General features: G+C 45.3%; 1 protein-coding gene across 5 annotated transcripts in view; it reads right to left on the bottom strand.

Annotated features, from left to right (window-relative positions):
* The window catches only part of MAPK6 (mitogen-activated protein kinase 6), a 31539-nt gene extending 14950 nt beyond the window's left edge, over positions 1 to 16589 (bottom strand). For 3 of the 5 annotated variants that reach the window (XM_075506033.1, XM_075506032.1, XM_075506029.1), the window contains exon 1: positions 491 to 648. The gene's annotated coding sequence lies outside the window, so the exon portion shown is untranslated. Of the gene's footprint in view, positions 1 to 98; positions 244 to 490; positions 649 to 16422 lie in introns of those variants that run through there. The other 2 variants (XM_075506031.1, XM_075506030.1) reach the window with 2 other exon arrangements.
* Between the last annotated feature and the right edge of the window lie 1649 nt (positions 16590 to 18238).

Here is an 18238-nt window from a genome sequence, read left to right on the forward strand (position 1 = left end):
GGGGGCGGGGGGGGAAGAAGCCAGCGCGGCCCCCGGCCGCGCCGCGGCCCCCGGACCCGGCGCCCCCGCGGGGCCGCCGCAGCGCGGAGGAGCCCTACCTTCAAACGCCCTTCAGGGCGCGGACGCCGCCCGCCGCCCCCGGCCCCGCGGGCCCCGCTCCGGCGGGAGAGGCGACCCCCTGGGCCCGGCGGGGCGCCGCCCGGGCCGCAGCCGTTGGCCGTTGGCAGCGCCCCCCTCGCGGCCGCCCCCGCCCGCTCTCCCTCCCTCCTCAGCCCCGGGGCCGCCGCTGCCCCCGGGCCGCCGCCGCCGCAGTGCGGACGGGCCGGGCCCCGGCGGAGCGGAGCGGAGCGGGCCGGGCCGGGGGGCGCCGCCGCCGTCCGGCGGGAGGGAACAAAGCGCCTTTGTGCGGCGGGGCTGGGCCCGCGCGTGCGGCGGCCCGGGATCACCCTCTCCCCCCGCGCCGCCTCGCCGGCCGCCCCGCCGCACTCACGGGCCTTCCCAGGCTCATCGGGGTCTGCACTGCTCACACGGCCGGGCCCCGCGGCCCCGCCACCGGCTCCCGCCCGGCGCGCGCCCGCCTCGCCGCAGTCGCCGCTGCCGCAGCCGCCGCCATGTAACCCGGCGCGGAGGGCAGGGAGGGGCGGGGCCGGCGGCAGCTCCGCCTCCGCGGGGCGGGGCCAGGGCCGGCCCTCAGGGAAGGCGGGCGGGCGGGAAGGGCGGCCGCGCCGGGCCGGGGTGGCGGCCGCCGTCGGCCCAGCGCCGCCGGTGTCTCCGCGCGGGAGCCGGGGCCGCCCCCGCGGCCTGTCGGCGCTGCAGGGCCTTCCACGCCGGCGGGCCCGCGCCCTCGAGGCCGGAGAAGCACCCGACCCCCGTCCCTCAGCGGGGTAGGCCTGGGGAGCCGCAGCGGGACACCCTCCCGCTGAGTGGGTCACCTCACAGCCTAGCCTGTCCTCACGGGACACGGCGGCTCCCAGTAGCCCGTACGTCCAGTTAGCCAGAGGAATTTAGCAGAGCCTCAAAGTCCGGTTGAGTCAAACACTTCAAAGAAATGGGCCTAGTGGAGCTGTGTGCAGGGGCTACACACTGCCACCAAAATCAGTGCGAATGAGAGGCCTACAGCCACTAATGGTGGCCCTCTAGTACTGCATTAATACTCAAAGCTTCAATTACAGTCGCTGCTCCTCCTATTTGATCTCCGCTGCCTCCTGACAGCTTCCCTGGAGTCAGACTTCGGCTTTTGAAACCTGCGTTTGACTGGAGCCCTGGCAGTGCCTCAAGCAGCAAGGCCTAGGACTTGGTTTCTTCAGCATTTCCCTTGACCACAACACAGCACACCAAAAGAAACCCCACAGGCGGAGAAGAGAGTGGGAATGTGGGTTTTCTGCAGCTGGGGGGAATGCGGGGAGGAGAGCCGGGCCATGTCTCCATGCCCTGCGACAGCTGGTGGGAGGAAAGGGAGAAGAGGAGCAGGACAAGGGGACCCAGCATCAGTCGCCGCCGGGCAAGCACCACTCCTGCGGATGTCAGCATGTGGGGGGCTGAACAATGACAGGCAGGGAAGTGGTTGTGCCATCAGTTCAGCCATCCTGGCTTTAAACGTCCCTCATGGTAGAGAAACAAAAACATGGCTGGAAGGCAGCAGGTGGGAACGACGGAGGCAGGCTTTCCTTCTCCGAAGGGGACATTTTGGCTCAGATGTTCTGCAGTCTTAGTGTCATAGTGTCACGTTCTCCCCACAAGCACGTACAAACTACTTGCCATTGCTGTCACCTCTGTAGACACCAGAAAGGATTTCTCTCTTGCTATTGCATCTCCCTTAATGGACATAGGCAGAGACCGTAAAACTCTACTTTTCCCTGAAAGTCACAACTAATACAACAAAATAAAGCAAAATAATTAAAACATTAACATTTTTCCCTGTGAGATTTTTATACAGCAGTCTTAGTGGAGAGAGAGAGGCGTGAAAACACCAGGCCTGTAGGTATCAGAAGGGCCTCAAGCTTCCACTAACACAGTTTCGGTACAACTTTCAAGACAGGGTGCAGTTTCCCTAGGTCCTTTGTATGCCTTTTCAGTGCAGGATGACTCAAAATAAGATAAAACAATACTTATTTTTACTGTTTAAACAGAGGTTATTTATAGTTAGTACTAGGATAGACGTTACTCACATTGGATAGGGCTCTACGGCTCGCTCTGCTGCCATCTGGACAGAAGCATCCAGTTGACCCTTGCACTGCTAAATCACATTATTTTTTTAATAAACAAGTCATACATCAACATCCCAAGAACTCCCTACCCAGCTTCTCTAAAGTTATTTAAATAACTTTTAAAACCCCTTCAATTATGAAGCCAAGCATTAACTGTTCTAATTTAGTCAGATGCGTTGCTAACTCTGACATTACCCCCACTAGCAGGAGAGGTGACTTGGGCATTTGATAATACAGCACTGTACTAATAGCATGTGTACAGAACTCAGTAACTAAACTGACACTTTACATTACAATATATGCTAATTTGTAGGCAGCTAACCATTCTGCCAACAGTGGAGAAAAGTCAGAAACAAACCTGCAGTTCTTCTGCCCACCCAGCAAAACGGAGTTGGAAGATTACAGCATTAGCTGCTCCAGACTGTATTTAAATAGTCTATAAAAAAAACTGCAGGAGTGCATATTTGGAAGAGGTGATGTTAGGACGGCAACCAGAGCCAAGCCACAGAGGAGTATTTAGTTGCATTAAAGGAGATTTGGGACTCAAAAAAAGGCAGGCGCAGCAGTGGTTGTATGTCTAAATCCAGAGCTATTTAGTTAATTAAAGAATCCTTCCACCCATAGAAAGTATTTTCATTATGAGAGACAAAAGAGCAAGCTGATCCTAGGGTACTGCAGTAAGAAAAAAGGTATATTACAGCCTTGCAACAGTACCTGGAGAGCCCATCATCACACTGTGTCCATTGGGACTATTTGCCAATACCCACATTGCCATTTCAGTCAGGTGGAGAAGTTGCACATCTGTGGAGTTTGCTCTGCAGCAGCCCAGGCTCTTTGAAAAGTAGTTTAGCAAACACAGAGGAGGCTTGCAGTAAGTGGCAAGCCTCCTCACCTGGGTAGCACACGCTCACTCATAAATCTCACATAGTCCAGATGTACCACCATTTTTCTGGATTCCTAATGAATAAATCAAGAGCTACTTTCTTTTTTTTTTCCCCTCTAAATTATTTTCTGCCATTCTAAGAGCATAGTCTGTAGTAGGATCTAGTGAATGAGATCCTTCAATCTAGAGGAAAATCATGCAACAAGGAAGAGCATGGTGCAGCAATGTTACTTGTCTTCAGCCTCACTATTTGTAGAATTACAATGCACATGAGAGAGAGTTGCTCAGAATTTAATTGCGTGTCACATGGCAATTTATAGCTATCTAATCCAGAAAATTGCTAATCTATTCTCAGATTTTTAATATCCTATTGATTAGGCTATAAATTACTGTCTCAAATTGTTTCCCCATTCCCCACAAGAATGCGATTACGTACCATGTAGATGATATGCTATATGATACCAGTCCATGCTAAAACATTTGCAGATACTAACTGTCAGTAAAATGCAGAGTAAGAAAAGAACTGGACTTCGAGGGTCATAAAGCCCAGCAATTAAGAAATAATTAGAACTGAAGCAATGATTCATTTATTATATCCAAGTTCAAAAAGATCAAACAGTAAGTTCCAATGTAATATTTCAGTCCTGTGTGTGAATCATTACTTGTGGCATAAAAGGGAATGAAGTATTTTTAAGTGTCCACACCCATTATGATTGGCAAGGGAAGAAAGATTTGGAGACGGTTTGAAAAGGTTGCCCAAGGTGACTTGGCAGCTCCAGGCTTTTGTCTCAGTTTCACTGCTTCGCTGGACTTTTCTGCGGGAAATCTTTGTTTTCTGGCGTTATGCAGCTCTCTGTAATGATTCCAGGTATTTTCAGAACAGGCTAAACTTAAGCACGTACCTCACATCAAGCAGCCTCCACCCCCAGTGAAGATTAAGGTACCTAAGGTGATACCTGGTTCCTGTCCTGTCCTGCAGGATCAGTCCCCTGGGCAGCTGAATTTGCTAAGACACACAGGGGAAAACTGACAGCAGACAGTACCCAGGGTGCCTGCTGGACCACTTCTGCTGCAGCTTCCCAGAGGAAGGGAGATGTATCCTAGGATACGTTTTTAAGGACTGACCATGCTTCTTACTAAAGTCTAGGATTCATTTTGCATGAGGAAAGGGATGAGTTTAGAGGGAAAATCCCACTTATTAAAAGGGGATGGGGAGAGCTTCAAGAAACACTCAGTTTCTGATGCCTCCTTGGCCTGTTCCTGCTTACTTAATGTTCTGCAGGGTGATCGGGGCCCTGAAGTACAATTTGGTTTTCCTGGCACAGCTCCCAAGAGTTTTTAATAGTTTGTGTGGGTCTGCTTTAACTGCTGCTTTCTCCCGTTAGCCTAGTTCTCTGCAGGTGTTAAGCAAAGCGTTTACAAATCACTTGCTCTCCCAGCTTACAGTTTCATAGTGCTGATGTTCAGCACAAATAGTCCAGATAAATTTGAATTTCACTGACAACCCAACAGCTCAGGTAGCTTCACTTCTTGGGTACCTCTGTTTCCTGGAAAAGGTCAGACTACACCTTTCCTTACTGGACATAGGGGATTTTTTATTTGTTCTTTTTAACACAAACATCTTTTCCTAATGAATGCTCTCTGGGTTTGCAGACTTTAAAGTTTTTCCAATAAATATTAAAGTATACTTCATGCCAGCATTATTAGCAGGTAACCACACAGAAGTTGCCATCTTAAAAACTTTTAACCACCTTTTGTGTCAAAATCCTTTTTTAGTTAAAGTCTACTTGGCGGTAGCCAAAGCTACCTGGGCACAGACAGCATGTTATCACCTCATTTGCCCTCGCTTGGTGGAACTGTGTTTGCTAGAGCAAGCTTTGTACCGTCTACATTCTGATCAGGAAAGAAGCTATGAGAATATTAGGGGATTAGAAGAAAGGAAAAAAGCAAACCCTAAGATCTTCATCCCTGTGTGAAACAATAGAAAGACTGGAAAAGAACAGACCATTAACAGAGACCAATTCAAACCAAAGGCAGCAAAGTACGAAGGGCAAATGAAGGTGGAAAAAGAAAGTCACAGAAAATGTTCAACTTTGAGGTTAGAAATAAATGGGTTCTGTGACATACTTTGGAAATTCTGTGAATCTGCAGGAAAAAAGTCATTAAACACTTAAAACAGAACAAGTCATTCTTCCCCCTTGGTACATGATCAGCAATCTAGGACACTTTGGTACAGCTAGCTGCATGCAGGCTCCCTGTTTAATATCACATATTTTTATTAAGTCAGGCAATTCCATTGCCTACTTTTTCTATGTCTTAACCAACACTTAGCTCAGGGACAGAGCAGCTGCCTAAAGCAGGAGTTGGCAAAGCCATGGCAATACTGGGAGAATAGGAAAGCTTAGAATAGTTGCCTTGTAGCTGGGTCATCACTGAAAGCGTCAGCCCTCTGTGTGTGAAATTCACTTGTAGGGCTGGAGCTCTCTCAGATTTCTCAGCCTTTCATTAATTCATTACTAGTTAACCTTGCATAGAGGTAGCTATCAGTATTTCAGGCACAGAATAGCAAACGTGGAAAAATTTACCAAGGTAGGCAATTAAGGCAGTATGTGTTAGGTTTAATCACCTTTTAAAGGATGACTAGTACCAACATTTTCACACTCGGGTGCTCCAAGTGACCTGAGTTGCTTCTAACTTCCCGGTGCGGGACACGGGAGGTGTGCTGGAGCCAGGCTGTAGATCCAGTCAGTGGATGAATCTACAGCTGAAAAACATTCTACAGAAAGAGGAACAGGGCTGTTGTGACAAGGCAAAGCATAGGATGAAGTGGGAACAAGAAGCACCAAATGTTTTTTTCACAGTACTTCAGAGAGAGTACACGAGAATTCTGTGTGCGACAGTTCTCCCCCATTCAGACCTGCAGGAAGGCACCGCTCCCATCCCCACCTCCAAAACCTCAAGTGAAGCAGTTAGGAGAACACATCTGCCCACTGAAGTGTCACCAGAGCAATAAGGCATCTCTGTGATAGTTATTGCATGGGCTGCAGTGCTACTGGAGTTGTAAGGCAGCACATTAAGGTATCTGTAATACCTTGAGTACTCCAATGTGGAGAGATGCCCTGGAAGCAGGGTGGGGACCTCTCAGCAAAAAATGCATTTGGTTTTAGATCCCTGCTGGAAAATACGTCAGCTCTTGAGCAGATGTTATAAAGGCCTGATGATGGATTTATGTAGAACAATTGTACGTCTTTGTAGAACTATTGCATTTAATTGCAGAACTGTACATATTGCTATGTAGAACTGTTCTTGTTCATTCCTGTAGAACAGTAAACCTTCCTACATGCAGCATTTTGATTGCTATTGCATAAAGCCTCTGCTGTGCAATTGTAAATACAGCTGGTGCTGCAGTGCTTGTCAGTTACAGAGAAAAAAAAAAATCGGACTAACATTCACTAACATTTTCACCAACACCAGAATCCTCTTGAAATACATTTACAGGGGGCAAAGCTCAATACAAATACATGGGCATCAGCTAATGCACTGCTTTAGCAGCCTGAGGCTACAGAACTTTTACATATCAAATAGCAACAAGTGTTATCTACAAGCTTACAAGGGGAGAAGTGAGGTGCAGTGAGTTGAGGCATTTCAAACACTTTCAAATATTCTTTTGCAATAGACTACATACAAACAGCATGGCCAGAAGTGAATCTTTGTCAGCCATCAAGAACACGATCCATTGCTGCCACAAGAAACTTGGGGGCTGGAAAAGCAATACTAATTGGTCATAGTGGAAGAGTCTCAGACCTCTACTGCTACTTAGATTTGTACCCTGTAGAGGCCTTCATGAGTGGGACATGGACTCCAATCCTGCCTAGGCCACCTGCGGCACTGTGGTACTTCATATGGTGGTTTGTGAAAGCAGGATGAAACAAGCTGGATTGACAGACACATTCAGAAATTGTTTCTTTGTGACTGCTCAGGCAAAGGCCATCCTCCATTCACTTTGCCCTGCACACAGTGGTCTCCAACATGCCCAAACCTCATGGATGCAGCTGTTTCACAAGCAAGCAGCATGGATGGCTAAAGATAAAGAGGCAAGAAGCACGGTGCCAGCAGTGTCAAGGCAGGCCAGTGGGAAGCTGATGTGAGTGCTGTTGCTCGGGGTGCATTTTGTCTGTGGCCAACACGCTTTTTTCAGGATTCCCAAAATAGCACTTATCATAAACAGCAGATTGACTAGGAAGCATGCTGCTTCGCTTAATGCCTCCTACTGTCCCTGCCAGAGCCCTACCCCAGTCAGTCTCCTGAAGCTAAAGAGATGGAAAACCTAAGAAATATTGAAAAGTAGAAACTTTTAATAGAACAACTACCATCAAATTATATGGCAAATATTCAGCATCACAAAAGCTACCTTGAGTCACTTTTGTTGTATCTTCAGACATCAAACCCCAAAGTTTTTATTTTGCTAACAAATAAATTTTGGAACCACTTCCTCCCCCTTAATACTCTGTAACTTTTTCTCAGTGCATGTTGCACCATCTATTTCTAAAGATTTCAACTACAAATATATGGGACTATTCAATTCCCCATATGCCCCAACCCCATTATATCTTAGCTTTCATTAAGATTTTCTAGGACATTTCAGGTTTTCTCAACAGTTTTAAGACACTTGCTGGGAGGGAATACATTTCCAAACTATTTTCTCATGAAAACTGGGTTTTGCCTATGTGCCAGAATCAGCAGACATTTTATAAATAGCTTTGGACAGATGACAGGAAATGATGCAAGATCTCAGGCCACTCCACAGAGGACAACTGTCTGAAGTGCTCAGAAAGAGGGACTTGCACCATTGACTACTACACAGGGGGGAAAAAAAAAAATGCACAGAAGCATCATTTACTGCCGAGGGTATCAGGCTTATGAGACACAAGATCTCCATCTTATTACAGCTCAAGCAAAAAGTCTATTTGCTTGCAACTACACTACAATGAAAAACAGGAAAATTAAATTTTCCTTTGAAGAGGAAAAACTGACCAGAATTGTCTAATTTGCCACTTTGTCTTTTACTCTTGAGGAGGAGCTTTCCCCTCCTAACATGCTATAAATGCCAACACATGCATTGGACATTGTCCAGACTCCGACTGGTGCCAAACACTGGGATCATCTTCTTACCCTGGCATTTCCCATCAGCTTCAGCAAAGGCTCTTCCAACTCAAACTACTTAAATGGGCTCCAATAATAGCTGCCTAGAGGTTAATCTGTATCTATGCATCTGATCCCAAGAACTATCTGTTCCTCTTTGCAATACTAATACAGAATGCAGAATCAACTCACTGTCTCGTTTTGTTTCTATCAGCTTCCATCAAGATAAAACCTGGTAATTTATCCCCAAATAAATGCTTTATTTGGAATAGGGGCAAACTGTCAGCTCTCTTAAGTCCATGGTAAAAATCTCAACAGATTTAACTTCAACGCAGGGACGCCAGCCTTCTCCCCCACTACCAAGTTGCTCCTCTTACTAACAGCAGCAAACACCTCTCAGCCCACTCCTCACCATGCTTTCACACTGCTGATGACTGAACAGTGTCCTATACATGGAAGACTACAAGTATTAGTGAGAAATAGATAGTGCACCTCCCCAGCAGATGCGCTTTTTGAATCATTCAGCCCAGGAAGAGATGCATTTGGGTCCTCTATGTTCCTGTGTTGCAGTTAAGCATCATGGGGGGCTGGAAGAGGTGGCCACGGACCAGTCTCCTTTCCGCACTGGGCACTAGAAGTGCAAGAGTGTGTAAGCACACCACTCCTCTGCACAGGGGCATCGTCATAACCACCCACAGCGCTTTCTCCCGCAGACCCAGCATCGGGGAGGCAGCCTGAGGCTTCTGCTGAGATTTTACCGAAGTAAAAGAGAATTGCATATTTGATCCCTCTTGCAACCCTACCTCAGAGGCATTCTGCTTTCAGGAGTGGATGGTTTCTACCCATCATTTGTAAGTTATCTGTTCCCATGACAGACAGAACAGCCTAGAAGCGCTCCTACCTATGAAGGGAGTAAATAATACATGACACATTTTTTGAGCGTTTGTACTGGGTAACTCATTTTACCCATGATGTAAGTTTCTGTAAGGCTAAAGAAGAACTTGATTTTTTTTTTGTTAAAGACATTATATCTGACTGAATTTGTGTTATTTTGGAAACATAAGATTTATTACCTCTATTAGAGGTGTGACAGTGCTGAAACTGGGCCATCCCAAACTTTCTCGGTTAAAGACTGTGCAAACAGAACAGAATACATCTGTCCATGTATGCGTAAAAGCAAATCCACTTGTTAGGGGGTGTTCACACACTGTGTGTGTGCAGGAGAGAAGGGTACAAGAGAAGGTGGACAAGGCTGTCAACTTTTGCAGAGCTCAATGAGAGCTCCAGTGCATGAGATCCAACTGTCCTTAACGACCACAAGCATAAAAAAACCCTAGAATTGTAAACCCAGACTTCATTCTTTTCTGGACTTTGAAAGAAATCCTGTATATCTTTTTTCCTTCTTGACCTACGAGGAAATGTGTCTCACATGCCTATTCACTGCACCACTGGATATCCTCCTCCATAGAGACACACTCTTCTTGTACAGGGCTCATGCAGACTGCTTCTCAGAAATACCTCCATAGGATACCCTGGTGCTGAGAAATCACTGAGAAACAGTCCTAAAACCAGAAAGTTATCTCGTATAGGTAAACATTTCACTGTATAGTTATGCCTAGAGGTTCTTTCGTGATCTGAATAGTGAGATTTACTTTGCAAGTGAGCTGGAACTAAGAAAGATTAAAGAGGTAGAGAAACCTTCTGCTTTTTAGTGCATCAGCGTTCTCTTATCTCCAGCATATCTCTAAACAGTTTTCAATCACATTTGGTCAAAAGCTGGTAACGCAAAACTTAAGAGATACCACACATACTTAAACTATATTTCGTGATGGGGAAAAGGTATTCCTCCCTCATTTTTTGTGTTTTATGAAACACTGGAGAACCATTTAAGCCTCAGTTAAAATAAAATAATTTGCTGATAAACCTATTTTAGTAAACAAAAAAAGTTGCTAACCATTATCTCAAATTTCTTCTTATTGTTTAACCTGGACACTCCCAAAACAAAAGCAATCGAGAGGATTCAAAGAAGAGTTTCAACCTTTGGACCAATTCTAATTGCAATACTTAGGTCTCATGATTGCTGCAATTCAACAGACTCCAACATGAACTTATCGTTCACGTGTGCTCCATGATCTGCTCCAGCATTGCCTGGGATGACAGCAGGAGCTGCTACGTGCTTCCTATCTGTAATCTGATGTCCTCAGTGGCTCACAGCGCCACAAACCAGCTGAAAGACCTTCTTCTGTTCCCTTGCATCCATTATCACAGAAGTTAGGCACACAAATCCATTCACTCGTGTTCAGTAGTGGGAAACTATCTGTGACAAAGTCAGGCTGCTCAGTGGGACATCTCACTTGGCCACCCAAAGCAATGAACAATCAGCCTTCAGCCACCAGACAACAGTGGGCAAACTCTTCCTGGTAGCCTGTGTCTTGAAAAGGTGGCCCAGAGGGGTAAGACCACAGCTCACAGACCTCTGAGCTTTTCCTTGCTATTAACTTTTCCACGACAGACAGCCTCTCTAGCTACAGGCTGTCTTGGAAAAGGTATATCCCAGAAATCAAGGATGGACACGAGTCTCAGCCCTTGCTTGCCAGGGCTGGACTGGGAGTCTTGTTACCGCTGCCCATACCATCCTGCTCCAAGGGCAGCTCCAGGGAGGACTTAACACTCTCAAGCCTGTCTGTCAGAGACGCTTCACAAAGACTTCACAAGACAGCACAATATTCATCAAAATCAAGTCGGTGGTTTTCCCTTCAACCCAACAAAGGTTTCGAGATGTCAGCTGTTTATTTTTTCCTGACAGACTACCCAAGCTGGTATTTCCACAGCTGCATGAACTATCTAAATACTTCCTAGAAGTACAGAGTAAAGTGAGATTATGATGGTTTGTGATAATATATCCCTGTTTAAATAATTAAGGAAATTAATTTGCTTGTAGTAAAAATGATTCAAGGACTACATGTACAATTTGCGACCAAAGTACTACCCTGTATCCCATGTTTATCATCCTAGGTCCAATGATATTTGTTAGTAAATAATACGAATGTAATCATTGCTAGGCGATGGTAAATCAGTGGCAAGGCTTGAACAGGCTGTTGTCAAGTAGGAAAACTTCAACCAAGAACCTGCGGTAACTGCCAAAATCAAGTGAAACAGCAGGGTAGTAATGGAAACTTTTGAACCTTTTCACACAGAGGAACAAGAAGATTTATCTTCCTGATTGCTCTAATGTTTCAGATAGCAGGAGAACATGGGAATATGGGCCTTAATGTCAGCTAGTAATGTCTCTGACCTTTGAAGGGAACTCCATGTGACATGACAATCACAGTAATCAGAACAAGCTCTATCTGCTCTGATACAACTTTACTGCATGAGCAGATACTCCTTTTTCTCCTCACAAGTGCTCAGTGCTCTGCTTCATTCATTGCACAAGACAGATAGTGCTCACCTGATTACCAGTAATTGGATACCAAAAAAAAAAAAAAAATCAGTGTACTGTGCTATGTCGTCTTCATCACATACTGCCCCGGTCTGAGGACAGAACCACCAGGGTTTAAGGGCTCTGCAAATACCCATTAAATTAATTTCTACAATCTGCAAGAATCTCAGGATATTACCATTTCCACTTTCCTGAACTGAGTCACAAAGATCAAGGTCACAGTAGCCCTTAATAGCAGATGTACAATTTAAGATTGCTAGAACTGAATTTTGCAAGGGATTGGTACTTTATTCCACTGTTCAACTTTTCAACCCACTTTTCAAAGTGATTGGTACTTCTTGCACCAAGTGCAGATCCCCGAAGCCCTGAATTCTCAGTTTTTGCAAGTTATTCTAGGCTTTGTCCAGGCAGTTCTGATTTTCCCCAGCACCAGAAGCCCCCAAGTAGTTGTGTTTGCACACCCTCCACAGCAGCCTCTCCACTCCCTCCTAGTTGCTCACCTAGTTTCTCCGAGTCTCCTCCCATTTCGCAGTTTCTATTTTATTTTCTCCTTTCCAATTCAAATCTCATTTTCACAAGCTTTTTCTCCCAACCTACTCCTTAAAAATTTCCTACCTATTCAGTCCTTGTTTCTTCCACACGTGAGTCAGGTAGCTACCTCCAGCTTCTTAACTGGAGCCAACAGGAGCCACTAAAAGCAGTGCATGGGAGGAACAGTCCACTTATATTAAAGTGCCCAAACCCAACAAACCCAACACAGCCTGCAGCAGCCTGTGGATGCAGTCACAGGAAAATTTCTGTTCAGAAGTTGGCTGGAGCACACCCAGGACCAGCAGACAGTGTCGAAATTTATCTGCTGCCACATCTATCCAGTCTGCAAAACCTGAGGTCTCCAGTTCATAGACATCAAGAGATTTTCCACAAAGATAAAACATGCATCTTTAATTCTGGATTTTAAGAGTGCCCTTCTCTTATGGAACAGGCAAGAGCCTTTTAAAAACTTTTTTTTGTCTGCCTGTTTTTAAGTAGGGTGAAATCAATGCTCTCCTCCACCCCGCTTCTTGTAAAATGACAAAATATTTGAGCTAAACGTTCCAGCAAAGTTCAGATTTGGAAATATACCTGGCACAAAAATGTTTCCATCCAAAGAATTAGCTGTCAGCAAAGTCATGGTCTGTCAAACCCGAGGCAAGCACTGAGACCAAGGCAATCGCAACACGAGACCTTCCCAGTCTTGCCTGAGCCACCAAGGGGCTGCAAGTGCCACGTTCTGCTTTGCTATGCCACTGCTCCCCGCACATACAGCCTCTCTCCATCACCACTCCTCTGTTGGGGCAAAGGAACAGGCGCATTCACACCTTCTCCTTCCCCAGCAGAAGGTACCCGGAAAGCTAACGTGGGCTGTGTCACCTCTCCAGGCAGCCTTCTTCTGACTTCCCTGGGGCTGGAAAGCTGCTAGCTGTCGGGGAAGGTGGTGGTAAAAGGGTCTTCCTACACAGGAATGTATTAAGGAGAAAAAAAAAGTGGACCAGAGAGTTTCTGAGAAAGATATGGCCCTGTCAGTGTCCTCCCCATGGGTCGCCGAGAGGTTGCTGGAGGGGCACAGGGAAGCCCCACAGGGGCACTGGGCACTCGCTGCTGGGATGCAGAGGGCCCTATTCAAGCTTCTCTTCCCCTTTGCAAAGGTATTTTGGGAAAAAGCTCTCAGCAGTGGAAAGCAAGAGGACATTTCCTGCAAGAAAATATCCCACTCTCCAGGACAAAGTTTATTCCTATTATTTTGCTCTGACGCGCGGTCACGCAGCCTTTCCTACCACTGAAACCTTGGTGCTTCCCCTGCCTCCTGGGCGCAGAGCCTGCACCCCCTCTCACTGCAGCTGCCTTAGCGGGGCTGCGGACAGCCAGCGTTGGGGCGAGCAGAGGGCGGGCAGGAGACCTGGGGTTACCGGGAGGGACCCCAGGGGTTAGGGGAATGCAACAGTGGAGGAGGTGAGAAGATAAGTGCTTAAATGATGTCCATCATCAGCTTGGGCAGAAACCACATGAGACTGTGCGCAGGGGATGGGGACAACAGCAACATTAACCTGACTTTCTGATGGTTACAGAGGCTGTAATTTCTTTTTATTTCCACTGTATCCTATGTGAAAAGCATTTCAAGACCTGCCCCACCCCCCAGATCCTATTATGAAAAGCTGGATCTCACAAAGCTGTTTTCCAACATGTCAAATTCTGGTTTTGTGGCTCTATTTGACAGTTTTATGAAGACAGCATTAACTCCCAAGTGAGCATAAGCAGCCAGGTCACTGAACACCAGGAGTGAGTGCCCCGATGCCTTGCCTAGGTTAGAGGTACTTCTTGGAACCCCCATCTCCAGCCTCAGCAGAGTCTGTCCCACCCCTCCGTCATTCAGTGGCAAGCAGGTCAGCTCCCAGGACCTTTACCAAGCTATGGTCATGAGTAGAAGACCTCAAAAAGGGACAGCTCAGTCCTACCATTCCTGCTCACACGGGTTAATGCTGCAGCACATCAGCAAGCCCACCCACTCCCACTACCTGCGGGACCGTAGCTGGGGTGGCCCCACGCTGGCCTCTGGGCACTCACTGCTGCGGGGTGGCTGTCTCACCTGCAGCAGGTACACAAACTGCCTGGGGTCCTTCAGCATAATGCTGGAAGCTGCAGCAGGCAAAATCTAGGAAATACATCCCCAAATCTGCCCTTGTGTTCTTTAAAACAAACTTCCATCTATGCTGCCGGTGGTGGCAAAAAATAGCCTGAGTCCCTAGTCTACCTTCAGTTATATTTTTCCATGTGCAGAGCTGAAGCTCTGAGACTCCTCTCCCTCTGCAGAGCAAACACAGCATTTGCAGGAATAAAGCTGTGCTTATATAAGCTTCTGAGAATGCCAAGTTGAATGTCTGACAGAGGAAAAATTTCTGATAAAACCCCATTTTTTATCTTTTCAAGGGATCTAATCTATCTTCTGTGCATTCCTGACCTTCAGAAAGTATTTTCATCTCACACGTTAAGTATAACAATCCTCTTAACAAGGGAACATTTTGTTAGAGCTTTAAATTGGGTTACGTAAATTATTTGTAGTTCTGACAGCAGGTTTCTCTTCCGTCCACGAGGACAGTTGTTATGAGATTGCTACAAGGTTCATTCGCAATCACTGCAGATAATCATCTGAAGGGACTGTTTGAAATGAGATTTTATCTGGGGGATATGCTACAAGTTTATCAAGGCTTTTTATAAAAGCAGCATTTTTGCCAAATAATTTGCAATACAGTAACCTGCACGAGAATTAAAAAATTCCTGATGTGAATGGTAAACTGAGAAAAAAAAAATAATTTCCAACTCCCACAAACTTTAGGAGGAACAGAACACAGAGGGGAAAAAACCCCAACATGTATATATATGTATACAGGTGGTACTGATCATGTCTCAATCCATGAGTTTACTCTTGTTGACTGCAGTGGGAATTGCAAACAGTCAGGATCGGGCTCTTTGTTTCCACTAAGTACTTGTTCAGAAAAAAGCAGAGTGGAAAAATTATTCAATAAGTAAAAGCACTACTTTTAGCATTACATCAGAGCAGTCAATGACTTAGAAACACAGTTTGCAGTACTCTCTTTTCACTCTTTCTTCTCCCCAACCAGGCATGGGGTTAGATGCTGATTTTGAATGGGAAGAGTTCTCAGGCAGAAGAAGCCTCCTGCCTCCCTTTCTCTCATCACTGGTAAGGCTGATTGGGAAAAAAAGTTTCTACTGATTTCTTCAGGAGTGGGAAAAGAAGGGTATCATTTATAAATTGGGATGAATCTTTTAGGTTCCCTGTTCTATTTATGAGCTACTTAAAAAACCCCAACAAAGCAATAAAACAATATTTTATTCAAATGGAAAGCATTTTGTTTTACTTTAAGAAAACTGATTTACGAAAACAAAATTTTAAAATGAAAAATTTCAAATAAAAACATGGGCATTTTTAAAAAAAATCTTTGTAAGAGCATTTCAGATTTTTTTCTCCCTAAGTAACAAGAGCATCGAGTTAAAAGTTTCATCCAATGCTAAATATGAGCAACTGAGGAAATGCAGTAGACCTGATTTCTACACACTCCTGCTGGCATTAAGTTCTCCACAACAGTGTTCCAGAAACCAACAAACCCAGCCGCCCCTTCTGCAGCATGAAAGGACTCCAAGGAGTGACATTTTCAAGGAGAAAAAAACCTGTGGTTTTGTAAACCACACACACGCACAAACACAAGAACCATGCAAAAGGTGCTCAGCAGAGGACCACCTTTACCCACAAAACTTAACATCTACTAACATTTCCAAATCTGCCTGGGAATGCTTTACCTTGGCATTTCCCATCGTATTGAGCTAACTCATGGTGTTTTATCTTTCCTTCATATTCCCTCCCTTTTTGTTTGATGCCAAATATTTATTTTCAGCAGTCTATACAGAGTTATCTTATGATTTTATTAGCAGTCTCTCTTATAATACTTTATCTACAGAGAATGCAATGCATTAGTACTTCTAGGTACAATGTCTGGTATTCCTCTGAATTATCTAGAGACACTAGCTGACAATGATTTTATTTATATAAAAGACAATATATTATTATTTTCATAATTCTCAAAGAGAGAGATGTTTTTAAGTGTTAGTGAGAAAGACTGATCTTAATCCTTTATACTTCTTTCTCTCTAAACAAACAGATCTCACAGGAGAATACACACAGACATTTAACTTACCATTACTGAAGCTATCTTTTGACTTCCTCAGTATCATTAATATTTAAGCAGAAAGAACAGAACAAACAATTATCCTAATGATACCACACCAGAACTAACAAAGTAATTTTTAAAAAGTCATCCAGAAGAAGTGGAAGGTCGACCAGAAAACACAAGTCAGGAGTAGCTGTGCTCCGATGAGGAGGGGAAGGTTATGTTGCTGTGATATGAGTAGTGCACAGCTGTTACTCTAGTAATAATTCATCATATTAATATTTAAATGAGAGGAGGAGGAGGGCACGAGATTGTGTGTGACTCAACGGTCCCTCCCTGTCCTTAAGCAGAAAAATAGGCCACCAATACAGAAAGAGCATTAGAGTGGGAAGGTTTGTTTTCATTACCTCATGAATAAAAGTGGGCAAACTGGTCCCTGAAGAAGTCTAGAAATTATCCTGGTTTTACTATTGCAAGTTAAATTCTGTTTCTACTCTCAGAAGCAGCCATTACCTAATAAACAAATTGATCCGGCAGCCAGTGCTCTAGGTCTGTACGTGGTATTTCCTGGATTTCAGTATATTTCCAGCAAGCTTCTACGCTTCCTGCAAAGAGCCGCCCGTGGGAGCTTCTCCTGGCAGTTGCTCACAGGGAATTGCTGAATCGCTGCTGTACTTTGCCATTTATCTACAGACACGTTGATAAAAAACATTTCTTTAATCGGGGCTTACTTACCTCCAGGCTTGTTCCATTGTCTTGGCCCATCAGGGTCTCTGGCATGGGCAGGTCTTAGGAGACCTGTGGCACCTGAGGAGGAGCAGGAGCAACTGCCTGCAGGAGGAGGTGTTGTGAGGAGCAGAGCTGCAGCCCCGGGGTGGTTGGGGCAGCTTCAGGAGGTAGAGCAGCAACACCCAGCAACAGCAGGCTCAGCACAAGGTGGAGGGCTGGAGGAAACAGCTGATGCAGGCATAACCCAGACAGATGTGGGTGGCATCCCTGGCAGGAGAGGCAGCCTGACCACACTTGGTTGCATATAGGGTTGCACAACTTTATCCAGCAATTCAATATAAACACACCTCTCACATGCTAGCTTTTTGGGGGTTGGGTTTTTCTTTTTAATTCTGTACAACTCCTCCTTGTTACCAGAAAGAGTGTTACTATGACACCCCTGGCTGAGCATCGCCTTGTTGGCTATATAACTCTACAAAGGTAATAAGCAACCATTTAACCAGAAATACAGACACAGACTCCAGAAATGGCCATGAGGCTAAGTAACAAATAGTTTGTAACAGAACAAATCCACAGAGAAGCATTCAGCTTAGTGCTCAGCATGAAAATACAAGGTACACAAAGTACAACCATTAAGAGATGCCAAACTTACACAGTAGCATCAGTCCTCAGCACACCAAGGTAAATTCTTCATCAGAAATTTTCTGGTTTTTCCTATTCAAGCAAAGACATTCCCCCTCCTTCATGTCATTAGCCTTCAAGATCCTTCAAGATCAAGTATGCAAACAGCCTGACTTAATGTTGATATTATTTTTAGCTGACCGATACGGAGGTTTTATTTGCTGCATCCTGTACAACAGGATTTGTGTTATTAATACATTGCAGAAAACACCACTTGTCAGACCTTCTCCATATCCTTTGTCAATGTTCCAGTAGAGTGACCATTTAAAACTGGTCTTCATAACTTGCTACAAAGGTTTGTACATAAAGCAAAATCAGACCCCTGGGCATGTTGGAGGAATGGGGAGTATTGATCTAGACTGCTCACAAGAGTACATGATAAGGGTCTGCAGGAAGATACCCTCTTGTCTGTATTAGTAATTACACTAATGCA

This window comes from Mycteria americana, chromosome 6 (genome assembly GCF_035582795.1).
Source record: "Mycteria americana isolate JAX WOST 10 ecotype Jacksonville Zoo and Gardens chromosome 6, USCA_MyAme_1.0, whole genome shotgun sequence".
NCBI lineage: Eukaryota > Metazoa > Chordata > Aves > Ciconiiformes > Ciconiidae > Mycteria > Mycteria americana.